This window comes from Rhinopithecus roxellana, chromosome 4, assembly GCF_007565055.1.
Source record: "Rhinopithecus roxellana isolate Shanxi Qingling chromosome 4, ASM756505v1, whole genome shotgun sequence".
Lineage (NCBI taxonomy): Eukaryota > Metazoa > Chordata > Mammalia > Primates > Cercopithecidae > Rhinopithecus > Rhinopithecus roxellana.
The window spans coordinates 83140168-83155765 of NC_044552.1; the positions used below are offsets into that span (position 1 = coordinate 83140168).

General features: G+C 39.3%; 1 non-coding gene across 1 annotated transcript; it reads right to left on the bottom strand.

The window, feature by feature from the left end:
- Positions 1–2521: 2521 nt before the first annotated feature.
- LOC115897250 lies at positions 2522–2734 on the bottom strand. Its single transcript, XR_004057157.1, has one exon. It is a non-coding gene; the product is annotated as a small nucleolar RNA U3 (small nucleolar RNA).
- Positions 2735–15598: the final 12864 nt, after the last annotated feature.

Here is a 15598-nt window from a genome sequence, read left to right on the forward strand (position 1 = left end):
TGAGAGGAGTCCTAAATGAGGTACTTTTTCCTCATATACATTATAATCAGATTCTCTCTCGTCTGTGTCATTGTCCGTGCCAGCCCATTGCACAGCGCTCAGTGGGGTCTCTGAAAGGGGAAGTTAATATTAAATGAAAACATTTGCTCTCTCTATACTTATGGCTTTCACTTAGTCTCTTGGGAATATATAAATTCTTTCTAGATCTTGTAATAGGCTTATCCACCAGTCTATGCTCAGCCCACTTCAATTATTTTAATCACTTGACTTGGACATGCATTGACACAAAGGCAGATGATTCAGTGCCAAATGCACCTTCCTCTCAGCCCCCAACCAGATAATAAACAAAATTAGCTGTGTCTGGTAAGTGAGTCTATTTGAAAATGAAGTAAATAGCTCTGTTACTTCCATGGCTTGTGTGAATTAAACACTCACAATGGGTTTAATTCTGAGATGGGATGCACATCTCAGTTTGTTTTCAGTGACTCAGGAATCACTCTGGGATTTTCGAGCTGGGGGGAACCATAAAGATCGTACAGACCAGTGCTTCATAAACCTGGCTCAGTTTCAGAGTTGCAGAAGGAGTTTTTAACAAATTCATATTACCGGCCAGGTATCGTGGCTCACGCCTGTAATCCCAGCACTTTGGGAGGCCAAGGCGGGTGGATCACCTGAGATCAGGAGTTCGAGACCAGCCTGGCCAACATGGTGAAACCTCGTCTCTGTTAAAAATACAAAAATTAGCTGGGCGTAGTGGCAGGTGCCTATAATCTCGGCTACTCGGGAGGCTGAGACAGGAGAATCACTTGAATCTGGGAGGCGGTGGAGGTTGCAGTCAGCTGAGATAGCACTACTACACTCCAGCCTGTGCAACAAAGAGCAAAACTCTGTCCAAAAAAAAAAAAAAAAAAAAAAAAAAAAATTATATTACCTTACTGAGTACTGAGCTCACCCCAGATCTAGCAAAGTAGAGTCTCTAGGGTTGGGTCTGGCAATTTCCCCTGGTGACTCTGATTTGGGGAACAGAGATCTGGCCTTATATTTTTATAGAGGTCTGGAGAAACTGGGGATTGTGTGTCGTGAATAGATTCAGGGTTATTGAATTAAATGACTTGCCCAGGGGCTGGTTAATGACAGAGCTAGGGTCAGAACCCATACATCTCTGATGCCATTTTTCTTTTCTCACCACCACCCACTGATACGGCCAACATCATTAAAAAGGATGTAATTTGTACCCATTTGCAAGTAAAAAGTGCTCAGAAGTACTTATATCAGAATATTACATGCCCATCTCAGAATATCACACCACACATACACACACACACAGCCCAGATCTTTGGGCTTCCTTACTGCCTTTGACATACCTTTCTTCAGTTCTGTCTTTTGACATTTTAATCATCTTCCTGACAGAGTTTCCTGAAGTGGTCTTCTCTTTGGCTGTTTCACTGTCTTTCAGGGCTTCCGAAGTCTGTTTACTTGCTTTCACTCGTTTTCTATCAGAACTATTCCTCGTGGGAGGACTGGTTCTAACATTGTTTCCTCACCTTTCATTTTGTTCCTTCTTTTAGTTGAATGAGACTGCCATTGTACAGACTTTTGATAGCAAGGTTGTTTTGTCTATTTTTTTCCCTTTACCTCTGGTGGACACGTGAACTGTCACATTTACTGTGGGAGTGGACATAACTGTGGTCATCCTATGACCTATGTACGTTCTTAACTGCTGTTGCTGAGTCAGTGGGTGAGAGCTCTGTGGTGGGGGAAGGAAGCCTAGTGGGGCCAGGTGATTGTAAACGCTGGCGATTAATTGGGTTGCAGCAGAGACATATTTGTGGAAGAACAGCCAAATGGTGGTAGTCTATATTTGAAATGAAGGCTTATTGACTCTGCAACTATATACTCTCTAGTCACTGTATTTACGGTGAATTCTAACAGCATATCTATTGCTGTTACTGCCCAGTGATGAAAGATTCTATTTTCAAAAAACAGTTGTAAGTACTCTATTTTTATGCTTAGTAATGTGACAATTTTATGGTACCTTAAAGATAACTTCCTTTTAGGCTTTGAAAGTAGACTAACAACAGACGGATGAAACACTTGCATTAAAATAATGAATAAAGATACACAGAAGTAATTTAATAATAAAAGACTTATACATGATTTTACATTCATGTATTCAAATTGCCAGTTATAATCTCTTAGGTATAAAAGATTCCTATGTCTGCTTCTTATCTCTGATCCATTTGGTTAATTATAACTTCCCTTTGAGTTCATTCATTCGTTTATTTAATCATTCAATAGTACTTATTAAGCACAAAGTATCAGGTGCCATGTTAGGCTGCAATCTCCAAGGGGCTCCTGGTCTAGTGGGGGGACTGTCATGTGGACAGGCTGTGATAAAAGTCATAACAGAGGCCAACAGCCTGGTTTGTAGCCTTGTGCACTTTTTGTTAAGCTCATATAACTGTGTATTTTGGTTTTTTATTTTTTTAAAAATTATTATTATTATTATTATTTTATGGGAACCACAAAGACTGCCTTCTTTCCCTCTCATTCTGCCTGAGGAAGAGAACAGTTGTCAATGGTAAAGGGCATTTGCAGCCAAGCAACACCAAGGGCTGGCTTCACACTCCGGAGAGAGCACACCGTGTTTCTTCCTAGTAGTTTCTGGTGCTCTACACATTCAGAGAAACCTCTAGTAATGAATTAAAGAAAGGATCCCTGAAAGTATAGTATTGGTCTTAGATTTTTAATAAATGAGATGCTGTCATACACTAGTTTTCTTAGCATTAATGTGTGGAAACTCCTCTCGATTAAGAGTAAGGCATACTTCACTCTTTTTGATGAACTACATATTAATCCTTGGTGGGGATAGGACTTAATTTACTCAACCTTTCCCCTAATTTGGGTATTTAGTTTGTTTCTAGTTGTTTTGCCATCGTGAACAATTCTTAACACCGTATCCTCGTATCCATACTCTCATGCTTCTGTGCTCACGCCACTCAGATCTTCTTTGAGAGACCCTACTGCAGTGAGCATAGTTGATTGACAGCCTCTAGCTCTTGGCTCTTTAGGTTCATCACTATGACATTCATTACGAGGCCATTCATAATGAGGATTTGTAATCCCTGGTCAACGACTGAGTGTGTCTCATTCTTTCCCAGTGCAAGACTCCTCTAATGAGCAGTCTGCTTGGGGACTCCTTATCAGCACAGCTGAAATGTTCTCAGACTTGTGCTGCAGTCTCAGGCTCTTCTTACCCAGTCCTTCCTTCTCTTTCTCCTTGCACAGGTATCAGATCTGCATCACAGTCTATAGAGTTTCCACTTACTCCTGCTCCCTCTGCCATTACTCTTCACAGGCACTTTCTCCAATAAATCTTTTGCATGTTAATCTTGATTTGGCATCCGCTTTTCAGAGGACCTGAACTAGCACATTGAGCTTTTATTTCCATACATATTTTTGATTTTAATGGATGTTTCCAGATTGATTTCCAAAGAGGCAATACAAATTTACATTATCATCAGCAGTGTACAAAGATAGCCTTTTCTCTGACTCCCCATCAGTGATTGATAAGATCAACCTTTGAATTTTTGCCAGTCTGATAGGTTTAAAGTGAATCACACTATTAGTGTATTTTAGAATTCTTTTCTTTTTTATTTTTGCCTTTAAGGTATTCTTTTCTGTGAATTGTTTATTCATATCCTTTGCATTTTGGGTCATTTTATTCTTATCAACTTTTTTTTCTTTTTTTAAGATGGAGTCTCCCTCTGTCACCCAGGCTGGAGTGCAGTGGCGCAATCTTGGTTCACTGCAACCTCCGCCTCCCAGGTTTAAGTGATTCTCCTGCCTCAGCCTCCTGAGTAGCTGGGCCTACAGGCACGTGCTACCACGCCCGGCTAATTCTTTTGTGTTTTTAGTAGAGATGGAGTTTCACTGTGTCAGTCAGGATGGTCTCAATCTCCTGACCTCGTGATCCACCCGCCTTGACCTCCCAAAGTGCTTGGATTAAAGGCATGAGCCACCGCACCGGGTCCTCTGATCAACTTTAATCCCTGTTTAGGTATTACATGTGAAGAAGAATGCTAAATTAGAAGTTTTGACTAGGGCACTGAGTTATCACAAAATGACACACCTTGTATGAATGGCCAGAGCAAGAAGAACATTTTCAAAACAACCTTAAAAAGTTAGTTTTGCAACCCATAGTTCTCTCAGTTAAGCTGAGAATATAAAGGATACTGGAGGAGAAAATGTTTTTGAAAAAGCTATGAGATCTTCCCTTCACCTTGGGTCGTAAAAGGTCTTAAGCGGGCCTACCTGAAGAACAGGTGTCATTTGTGGTTAGAGAAAGGTACTAGTATGTAACTCATGTGTGAAAAATTATAAGACAGAGACTGGTTGGACACCCTGACAGAAACAGAGAAAAAGAGAGAGAGAATGTTTGTTTGCCTTAGGAGGTCTGCAGTCCCAGGGCTGTCAAAACAAGAAATATGTGAGTGTTTCTAATGGACCTGATGAGGGTCCCAAAGGGAGAGATAGCTGGCCCAGAGCTGTTTTAAATCTTTGCTGGAGGTGTTGCAGGTGTTCCTGGATACCAGAAGACAGTCTGAATTGATTGGGCCACAAGAAAACTAGATCTGATGGTGCAACTGGAGGAAAATGCATCCCTCATGTTCAAGAACATACAGTAAAATATTCCTTGTAGGTGCCTCTAAAGGACTTGTGAAATACCCAATATCTTCCACACCTACCTTTTGTATATTGATTTTTAAATTAATTTTAAAATTTTGAAAAATTATAAGTTTACTTGCAGTTGCAAGAAATAATAAAGATTTCTTATACACTTTTAGCTTCCCCTAATGCTGATGTCTTATAAAACTATAGTACAATATCAGAACCAGCATATTGACATTGATGCAATCAAGGTGCAGAGTATTTCCTTTACCATGAGGATTCCTAGTGTAGCCCTTTGTAGCCACACCCACTTCCCTCCTGCCCACCACTCCCTTCTTTACTTCTGGCAACCATTAATTTGTTCTCCATTTCTGTGGACACGTGTCATTTCAAGAATGTCATGTAAATGGAATCAAATAGTATGTAATCTTTTGAAATTGACTGTTTTTTTCTCAGCATAATTCTCTGGACATTCATCTAAGCAGTCGTGTTTGTCAATGATCATTACTTTTTATTGCTTTGTAGTGTTCCATGTGGGTGTACCACAGTTTGTTTAACCAACCCTATTGAAGGACATCTGGACTGTTTCTAGTGTTTGGCTTTTAATGAGTAGAGCTGCTATAAAGTTTCATGCACAGGTTTTTATGTTAATGTGTTTCATATCTTTGTGATAAAGGCCCAGGAGTGCCACTGCTGGGTCATGTGGTCATATAACTATATGTTTAGTTTTTTTTTTTTAAAGAAACTGTTTTCCAGAATGGCTGTATTATACATCTCCACCAGCAATATACAAATGATATAATTTCTCTGCATCCTTGCCAGCATTTGGTGTTACCGCCATTTTTTGTTTGGTTATTTTGATAGGTGTATAGTGATATCTGATGGTGATTTTCTCTAATGATAACCTTATTAGGTTTTCCCCAACTAGGTTTTTCCTAATGACCAATGACATGACAATTTTTCATGTATTTATTTTCCATTTCTACCACCTTTTTGTGGAAATGTCTCTTTATGTCTTTTACCCATACACAAATTGGATTTTTATTTTACTGTTGAGTTTGAGAGTTTTAATATATGCTAGATATTAGTCCTTGGTCAGATGTGTAGTTTGCAAATGCTTTCTACTGCTCTGAACTTGTTGTTTTGTTCTCTTTAACAGCTCTTTCACAGACCAAAAATTTTTAATTTTGATGAATTTTATCAATTTTTCTTTTATAGATTGTGCTTTTGGTGTCAAATGTAACAACTCCTTGCCTAGCCCTAAATCCAGTAGATTTTCTCCTATTTTTTTTTTTTTTTTTTTTTTTTTGAGATGGAGTCTCACTCTGTCGCCCAGGCTGGAGTGCAGTGGCATGATCTCGGTTCACTACAACCTCCTCCTCCTGGGTTCAAGCAATTCTCTTGCCTCAGCCTCCCGAGCAGCTGGGACTACAGGCATGCACCACCATGCCCGGCTAATTTTGTTGTATTTTTAGTGGTGTAGGGTGAGCCATTATGCCTGGCCTCTATTTTCTTTTCTAAAAGTCTTAAAGTTTTATGTTTTACATATAAACCCATGATCCATTTTGAGTTAATTTTCATGTAAGATGTGAGAATTAGGTTGAGGTTTTTTTTTTTTTTTTTCCTGTGAATATCCAATTGTTCCAGCACTATTTGTTGAAAAAGGCTACCCTTTCTCTCTTGAATTGCTGTGGAACCTTTGTCAAAAATCAGTGGGATATATTTGTGTGGATTTATTTCTGAGTTCTTTATTGTATTTCGTTGATCTATGTGTCTATCTCTTTGCAAATACAACACAGTCTTGATATCTGTGGCTATACAGTAAATCAGGTAGATTGATTCTTCCCACTTTATTCTTCCTTCTCAAAATTTAAAATACTATTCTAGTTCTTTTGTATTTCTATATAAATTTTAGAACAATCTTATCTATATCTAGAGAAGATCTTGCTGGGACTTCAGTTGGAATAATGTTAAACTCATATAAATTTGAGAAGAATTGACCTATTTACTAAGTCTTTCTTTATTTAAAAAAATTTTTTTATTATATTTTAAGTTCTAGAATACATGTGCACAACATGCAGATTTGTTACATATGTACACATGTGCCATGTTGGTGTGTGTGCTACACCCATCAACTCATCATTTACATTAGGTGTATCTCCTAATGCTATCCTTCCCCTGTCCCCCCACCCCATGACAGGCCCCAGTGTGTGATGTTCTCCTTCCTGTGTCCAAGTGATCTCATCGTTCAATTCCCACCTATGAGTGAGAACATGCGGTGTTTGGTTTTCTGTCCTTGCGATAGTTTGCTCAGAATGATGGTTTCCAGCTGCATCCATGTCCCTACAAAGGACATGAACTCATCCTTTTGTATGGCTGCATAGTATTCCATGGTGTATATGTGCCACATTTTCTTAATCCAGTCTACCATTGATGGACATTTGGGTTGGTTCCAAGTCTTTGCTATTGTGAATAGTGCCACAATAAACATACATGTGGATGTGTCTTTATAACAGCATGATTTATAATCCTTTGGGTATATACCCAATAATGGGATGGCAGGGTCAAATGGTATTTCTAGTTCTAGATCCTTGAGGAATCGCCACACTGTCTTCCACAATGGTTTAACTAGTTTACAGTCCCAGCAACAGTGTAAAAGTGTTCCTATTTCTCCACATCCTCTCCAGCACCTGTTGTTTCCTGACTTTTTAATGATTGCCATTCTAATTGGTGTGAGATGGTATCTCATTGTGGTTTTGATTTGCATTTCTCTGATGGCCAGTGATGATGAGCATTTTTTTATGTGTCTGTTGGCTGCATAAATGTCTTCTTTTGAGAAGTGTCTGTTCATATCCTTTGCCCAATTTTTGATGGGGTTGTTTGTTTTTTTTCTTGCAAATTTGTTTGAGTTCTTTGTAGACTCTGGATGTTAGCCCTTTGTCAGATGAGTAGATTGCAAAGACTTTTTCCCATTCTGTAGGTTGCCTGTTCACTCTGATGGTAGTTTCTTTTGCTGTGCAGAAGTTCTTTAATTTAATTAGATCCCATTTGTAAATTTTGGCTTTTGTTGCCATTGCTTTTGGTGTTTTAGACATGAAGTCCTTGCCCATGCCTATGTCCTGAATGCTATTGCCTAAGTTTTCTTCTAGGGTATTTATGGTTTTAGGTCTCACATTTAAGTCTTTAATCTATCTTGAATTAATTTTTGTATAAAGTGTAAGGAAGGGATCCAGTTTCAGCTTTCTACATATGGCTAGCCAGTTTTCCCAGCACCATTTATTGAATAGGGAATCCTTTCCCCATTTCTTGTTTTTGTCATGTTTGTCAAAGATCAGATGGTTGTAGATGTGTGGTATTATTTCTGAGGGCTCTGTTCTGTTCCATTGGTCTATATCTCTGTTTTGGTACCAGTACCATGCTGTTTTGGTTACTGTAGCCTTGTAGTACAGTTTGAAGTCAGGTAGTGTGATGCCTCCAGCTTTGTTCTTTTGGCTAAGTCTTTCAATTTATAAACGTGGTATATCTATTTATTTAGATTGCTAAAGATTACTTTCATCAGCATTGTGTACATCAGCATTTCAGCTTACACTTCCTGGGCATGTTGTGTTAGATTTATACCAAAGTATTTCAGTTTTTTGAGTGATCATAAATGGTATTCCACTTTAAATTTTGCTTTCCATCAGTTCATTGCTAGTGTGTAGAAATATAATTAATTTTCATAAGAGTATCTTGTATCATGTAATCTTGCTGAATTCATTTATAAGTTCCAAGAGTTTTAAATTCTTTTCTTCAGATTTTCTATGTAAAGAATCATGGCATTTGAAAACAGGAACAATTTTTTTCTGTTCTTTCTGGTATGTATGCCTTTTATTTCACTGTTCTGCTCTGCTGCACTGGCTAGAACTTATAGCACTATGTTGAAAAGTGTTGAGAGTAGAATCCTTGCTTTGATCCTAATCTTATAGGGAAGGTGTTCAGTCTGTTACCACTTAGAATAATGTTAGCTTTTAATCAAGCTGAGAAAGATCCCTTCTTTTTCTCTGGAAATGGTAAACATCTGAGTAAATGCAAAAGAGTTTTTGCATTTCTGCTTTTTGCTTCTTAACTACTTTATAAATCATATAACTTTTTAAAGTAAAAATTAGAATACTGACTTTTGGGGTTTATAATGCATGTAGGTGTATTTCATTTAGTAACTTAATATCATTACTAGGAATATGTTAAATTGATCTATATGATTGTAAGATTTCTATATTTTATAAGAAGTAATAAAATGTTAACTGTAAGTGAAATGTGAAAAGTTAATAAAGTATAATAAAATGGCAGACCAAACCTAAACATATCAATAATTATACTAAATGTTAATTGACTAATCACATCAATTAAAAGGCAGAGATTTTTGGAACAAATAAAAAATATGCAATTATATGGTATCTATAATGGGTATATTTAAATGTAAAGACACAGGCTGAAAGTAAATGGATGGAAAAAGACATACCATGAAAACAGTAAGCATTAGGTGGTTAGCGTGGCTATATTAATATCAGATAAATCTTTGGATTTCAAGACAAAGAGCATTACTAAAGATAAAGAAGGACATTTTTATATAATTAAAAGATTAATGAGTTAGGAAGACATAACAATTTTAGATGTGTATAAGCTTACTAATATAGCTTCAAAGTGTATAAAGCCAAAATGTACAGAATTAAAAGAGAAACAGATAAATCTACATCATGACTGAAGAGCTCTCTCTCTCCCCCCACAGAGAATGGAATCACTAGACAAATGAAATTACTAAGGTCATAGAGAAAGCGAAAAATATTATCTACCACAACTGAATACTTTTCATATAACACTATATCTAATAAAGGAGGAATACACATTATTTTCAAGAGTATATTTTATATGATTTCATTTATACAATATTGTTGAAATGACAAAATTACAGAAATGAAGAACAGATTAGTGGTTGTCAAGGAGGGAGTGTGGGCAAGTGGGTGTGATATAAAAGGTCAACATGAGGGATTCTTGTGGTGAAGGAAATATTCTCCATCTTGATAGTACCAATGTCAATATTCTGGTTGTGATTTTGTACTATAGTTTTATAAGATGTTAGCATTGGGGGAAACTAGGTAAAGTGTGTAGGTGACTTCTCTATCTTTTCTTTCAACTGCATGTTAATCTATAATTATTTCAAAATGAGAAGCTTAATTAAAAATCAATATACTCACACTAGTAATCCTAACTACTCAGGAGACTGAGATGGGAGGATCACTTGAGCCCAGAAGTTCGAGGCTGCAGTGACTATGATTGTGCCACTGCACTCTATCCTTGGGGACAGAGTGATACCCCATCTCTTAAAAAAATTATCAAGGAGGAGGAGGAGCAAGATGGCCAAATATAACCCTCCAGCAATCATCTCCCACTACAGGAACACCAAACCAAACAGCTATCCACACAACAAAGCACCTTCATAAGAACCAAAAATCATGTGATCGATCACAGTACCTGGTTTTAACATCATATCAAGGAAAGGGGCACTAAAGAGGGTAGGAAAGACAGTCTTGACTTGCCTATGCCACCCCTCTTTCACTCCCTGGCAGCACAGCATCGCATGGAGAGAGAATCTGTGCATTTTCTGGGAGGGAGAACAAACTGATTGTGAGACTTTGCATTAGAAGTCAGTATTATCCTATTACAGCAGAAAGCAACACAGGGCAGAATTTGGCTGGCACTCATGGAAGGAGCACTTAAACTAGCCATAGCCAGAAAAGAATCATCGATCCCAGTGGTCAAAACCTGATTTCTGGTTAGCCCCATTGCCGTGGACTAAAAGCACTCTGGGGTCCTAATAAACTTGAAATCAGTCTAGACTGTAAGGACTGTGCAAGTCCTGGTGCTGTGCTGGGCTCACGGCCAGTGGACTTGGAGTGCACATCACCCAGTGAGACACCCTCTGGGGTGACCAAGGGAGTGCTTGTGTTACCCCTCCCCCAACTCCAGAGAGTGCAGCTCACAGCTCTGGGAAGAAAGGGAAGAGTAAAGAGGACTTTGTCTTGCAACTTGGATACTAGCTCAGCCACGGTAAAATCAAGCACTAAGCAAAGTCCTGAAGCCCCTATTCCAGGCCATATCTCTCGGACGATATTTCTATAGCCACCCTGGGCCAGGAGGGAACCCACTGCCCTGAAGGAAAGGACTTAGTCCTAGCAAAATTCACCACCTGCTGACTAAAGAACCTTTGGGTCTTGAATAAACATCAATGGTAGCTAGACAGCAGTCACCATGGGCCTTAGGCAAGATCTAGTATTGTACTGGCTTCAGGTGTGACACAGCGAATTCCCAGCTGTGGCGGCCACAGCCTTCATGACAAAAATCCTCAAAAACCTGGGTATAGAAGGAATGTACCTCAACATAATAAAAGCCACATATGATAGATCCACAGTTAGTATCATACTGAGTGGGGAAAAACTGAAAGCATTTCCTCTAAGATCTGGGACAAGACAAGGATGCCCACTTTCACCACTGTTATTCAACATGGTATTGATAGTCCTAGCTAGAGCAATCAGACAAGAGAACGAAATAAAGGGCATCCAAATGGTAAAGGAAGAATTCAAATTATCCTTGTTTTCAGATGATATGATCTCATATTTGGAAAAACCTAAAGATCCCACCAAAAAACTATTATAACTTATAAATATATTCAGTAAAGTTGCAGGATACAAAATTTGCATATAAAAATCAATAAAATTGCTATATGCAACAGTGAACAATCTGAAAAAGAAATCAAGAAAATAATCCCATTTACAATAGCTATGAATAAAATACCTAAGAATAAACTTAACTAAAGAAGTGAAAGATCTCTACAATGGAAACTATAAAACTTTGATGAAAGAAATTGATGAGAACACATAAAAATGGAAAGATAGTTCATGTTCATAGATTGGAGGAATCACTATTGTTAAGATGTCCATATCACCCAAAGGAAACTACAGATTCAGTGTAATCTCTACCAAAATACCAATGTCATTCTTCGCAGAAATAGAGAAAATAATTCCAAAATTAATATGAAACCACAGAAGACCCAGAATAGCCAAAGTCATCCTAAGCAAAAAGAACAAAACTGGAGGAATCACATTACCTGGCTTCAAATTATATTATGAAGCTGTGGTAATCAAAACAGCATGGTACTGGCATTAAAAAAAAAAAAAGACACATAGACCCAGTGGAACAGAATAGAGAACCCAGAAACAAATCCATACATCTACAGGGAACTCATTTTCAAAAACAGTTTCAAGAACATACAATGGGGAAAAGACAGTCTCTTATATAAATGATGCTGAGAAAACTGGATATCTATACAGAATAATGAAACTAGACTCCTATCTCTTGCCATATACAAAAGGAAAATTTAGACTTAAATCTAAGACCTTAAGCCATGAAACTACTACAAGAAAGCATTGGGGAAACTCTCCAGGAAATTGGTCTGGGCAAATATTTCTTGAGTAATACCCCAAAAACACAGGCAACCAAAACAAAAATGGGTAAACAGGATCACATAAAGTTAATAAGCTTCTGCACAGCAAGGGAAACAATCAACAAAGTGAAGTGACTACCCACAGAATAGGAGAAAATATTTGTGAACTACTCATCTGACAATGGATTAATAACCAGAATATATAAGGAGCTCAAACAACTTAATAGAAAAAAATCTAATCATCCAATTAAAAACGTACAAAAGATCTGATTAGACATTTTTTGAAAGAAGATGTGCAAATGACAAACAGGTATATGAAAAGGTGCTCAACATCACTGATCATCAGAGAAATGTAAATCAAAACTACAATGAGCTATCATCTCACCCCATTTAAAATGACTTTTATCCAAAGACAGGCAATAATGAATGAGTGTTGGCAGGGATGTGGAGAAAGGGGAACCCTCATACACTGTTGGTAGAAATGTAAATTTTGTAGCTACTGTGGAGAACAGTTTGGAGGTTTCTCAAAAAACTAAAAACAGAACTACTATATGATCCAATGCTCCCACTGCTAGGTTTATACCCCAAAGAAAGGACATTAGTATATTTAAGAGATACCTGCATTGCAGCAGGTATTCACAATAGCCAGGATTTGGAAGCAACCTAAGTGTCCATCAACAGATGGATGGATAAAGAATATGTGGTACATACACACAATGGAGTACTATTCAGTCATAAAAAAGAATGTGATCCTGTCATTTGCCACAACATGGATGGACCTGGAGTTCATTATGTTGAATGAAATAAGCCAGGCATAGAAAGACAAACTTCACATGTTCTTACTTATCTGTGGGAGCTAAAAATTAAAACAATTGAGCTTATGGAGATTAAGAATAGAAGGATAGTTTCCAGAGGCTGAGAAGTGTAGTGTGGGTGGGTGTATGGGGATGGTTTATGGGCGCTAAAACATAGTTAGATACAATAAATAAGATCTAGCATTTGATAGGATAACAAGGTGACTACCATTAGTAATAATTTGTTGTACATTTTAGAATAACTGAGGGAGTACAATTCAAATGTGTATAACACAAAGAAATAATGAATGCTTGAGGTAATGGACACTCCATTTACCCTGATGTGATTATTACATATTGTGTGCATGCCTGTATCAAAATGTCTCATGCGGGGGCGGAGCAAGATGGCCGAATAGGAACAACTCCAGTCTCCAACTCCCAGCGCGAGCGACACAGAAGACCGGTGATTTCTGCATTTTCAACTGAGGTACTGGGGTCATCTCACTAGGGAGTGCCGGACAATCGGTGCTGGTCAGCTGCTGCAGCCTGACCAGCGAGAGCTGAAGCAGGGCGAGGCATCGCCTCACCTGGAAGCGCAAGGGGGAAGGGGATCCGTTTTCCTAGCCAGGGGAACTGAGACACACAACACCTGGAAAATCGGGTAACTCCCACCCCAATACTGCGCTGTAAGCATACAGGCATTCCAGGAGAATATATCCCACACCTGGCCGGGAGGGTCCCACGCCCACGAAGCCTCCCTCACTGCTAACACAGCAGTCTGCCGCGATCTATCCGCAAGGCAGCAGCGAGGCTGGGGGAGGGGCGCCCGCCATTGCTGAGGCTTAAGTAGGTAAACAAAGCCGCTGGGAAGCTCGAACTGGGTGGAGCTCACAGCAGCTCAAGGAAGCCTGCCTGTCTCTGTAGTCTCCACCTCTGGGGACAGCGCACAGCTGAAGACCAACAGGGGAAGTAGCGGGAGCCGGTGCAGACGCGAACGACTCTGTCTGACAGCTTTGGGGAGAGCCGCGGATCTCCCAACGCGGAGGTTGAGATCTGAGAACGGACAGACTGCCTGCTCAGGTGTGTCCCTGACCCCTGAGTAGCCTAGCTGGGAGAAATCCCCCACTAGGGGCAGTCTGACACCCCACACCTCACAGGGTGGAGTACACCCCTGAGAGGACACTTCCAAAGGAAGAATCAGACAGGTACACTCGCTGTTCAGCAATATTCTATCTTCGGCAACCTCTGCTGCTGATACCCAGGCAAACAGGGTCTGGAGTGGACCTCAAGCAATCTCCAACAGACCAACAGAGAGTCCTTCTGACTGTTAGAAGGAAAACTATCAAACAGGAAGGACACCTATACCAAAACCCCATCAGTTCGTCACCACCATCAAAGACCAGAGACAGATAAAACCACAAAGATGGGGAAGAAGCAGGGCAGAAAAGCTGGAAATTCAAAAAATAAGAGCGCATCTCCCCCTGCAAAGGAGCGCAGCCCATCACCAGCAACGGATCAAAGCTGGTCAGAGAATGACTTGGACGAGAGGAGAGAAGAAGGCTTCAGTCCATCAAACTTATCAGAGCTAAAGGAGGAATTACGTACCCAGCGCAAAGAAACTAAAAATCTTGAAAAAAGAGTGGAAGAATTGACAGCTAGACTCATTAATGCAGAGAAGATCATAAACGAAATGACAGAGATGAAAACCATGACACGAGAAATACGTGACAAATGCACAAGCTTCAGTAACCGACTCGATCAACTGGAAGAAAGAGTATCAGCGATTGAAGATCAAATGAATGAAATGAAGCGAGAAGAGAAACCAAAAGAAAAAAGAAGAAAAAGAAATGAGCAAAGCCTGCAAGAAGTATGGGATTACGTAAAAAGACCAAATCTACGTCTGATTGGGGTGCCTGAAAGTGAGGGGGAAAATGGAACCAAGTTGGAAAACACTCTTCAGGATATCATCCAGGAGAACTTCCCCAACCTAGTAGGGCAGGCCAACATTCAAATTCAGGAAATACAGAGAACGCCACAAAGATACTCCTCCAGAAGAGCAACTCCAAGACACATAATTGCCAGATTCACCAAAGTTGAAATGAAGGAAAAAATCTTAAGGGCAGCCAGAGAGAAAGGTCGGGTCACCCACAAAGGGAAGCCCATCAGACTAACAGCAGATCTCTCGGCAGAAACTCTACAAGCCAGAAGAGAGTGGGGGCCAATATTCAACGTTCTTAAAGAAAAGAATTTTAAACCCAGAATTTCATATCCAGCCAAACTAAGTTTCATAAGTGAAGGAGAAATAAAATCCTTTACAGATAAGCAAATGCTTAGAGATTTTGTCACCACCAGGCCTGCCTTACAAGAGACCCTGAAGGAAGCCCTAAACATGGAAAGGAACAACCGGTACCAGCCATCGCAAAAACTTGGCAAAATGTAAAGACCATCGAGGCTAGGAAGAAACTGCATCAACTAACGAGCAAAATAACCAGTTAATATCATAATGGCAGGATCAAGTTCACACATAACAATATTAACCTTAAATGTTAATGGACTAAATGCTCCAATTAAAAGACACAGACTGGCAAACTGGATAAAGAGTCAAGACCCATCAGTCTGCTGTATTCAGGAGACCCATCTCACATGCAGAGACATA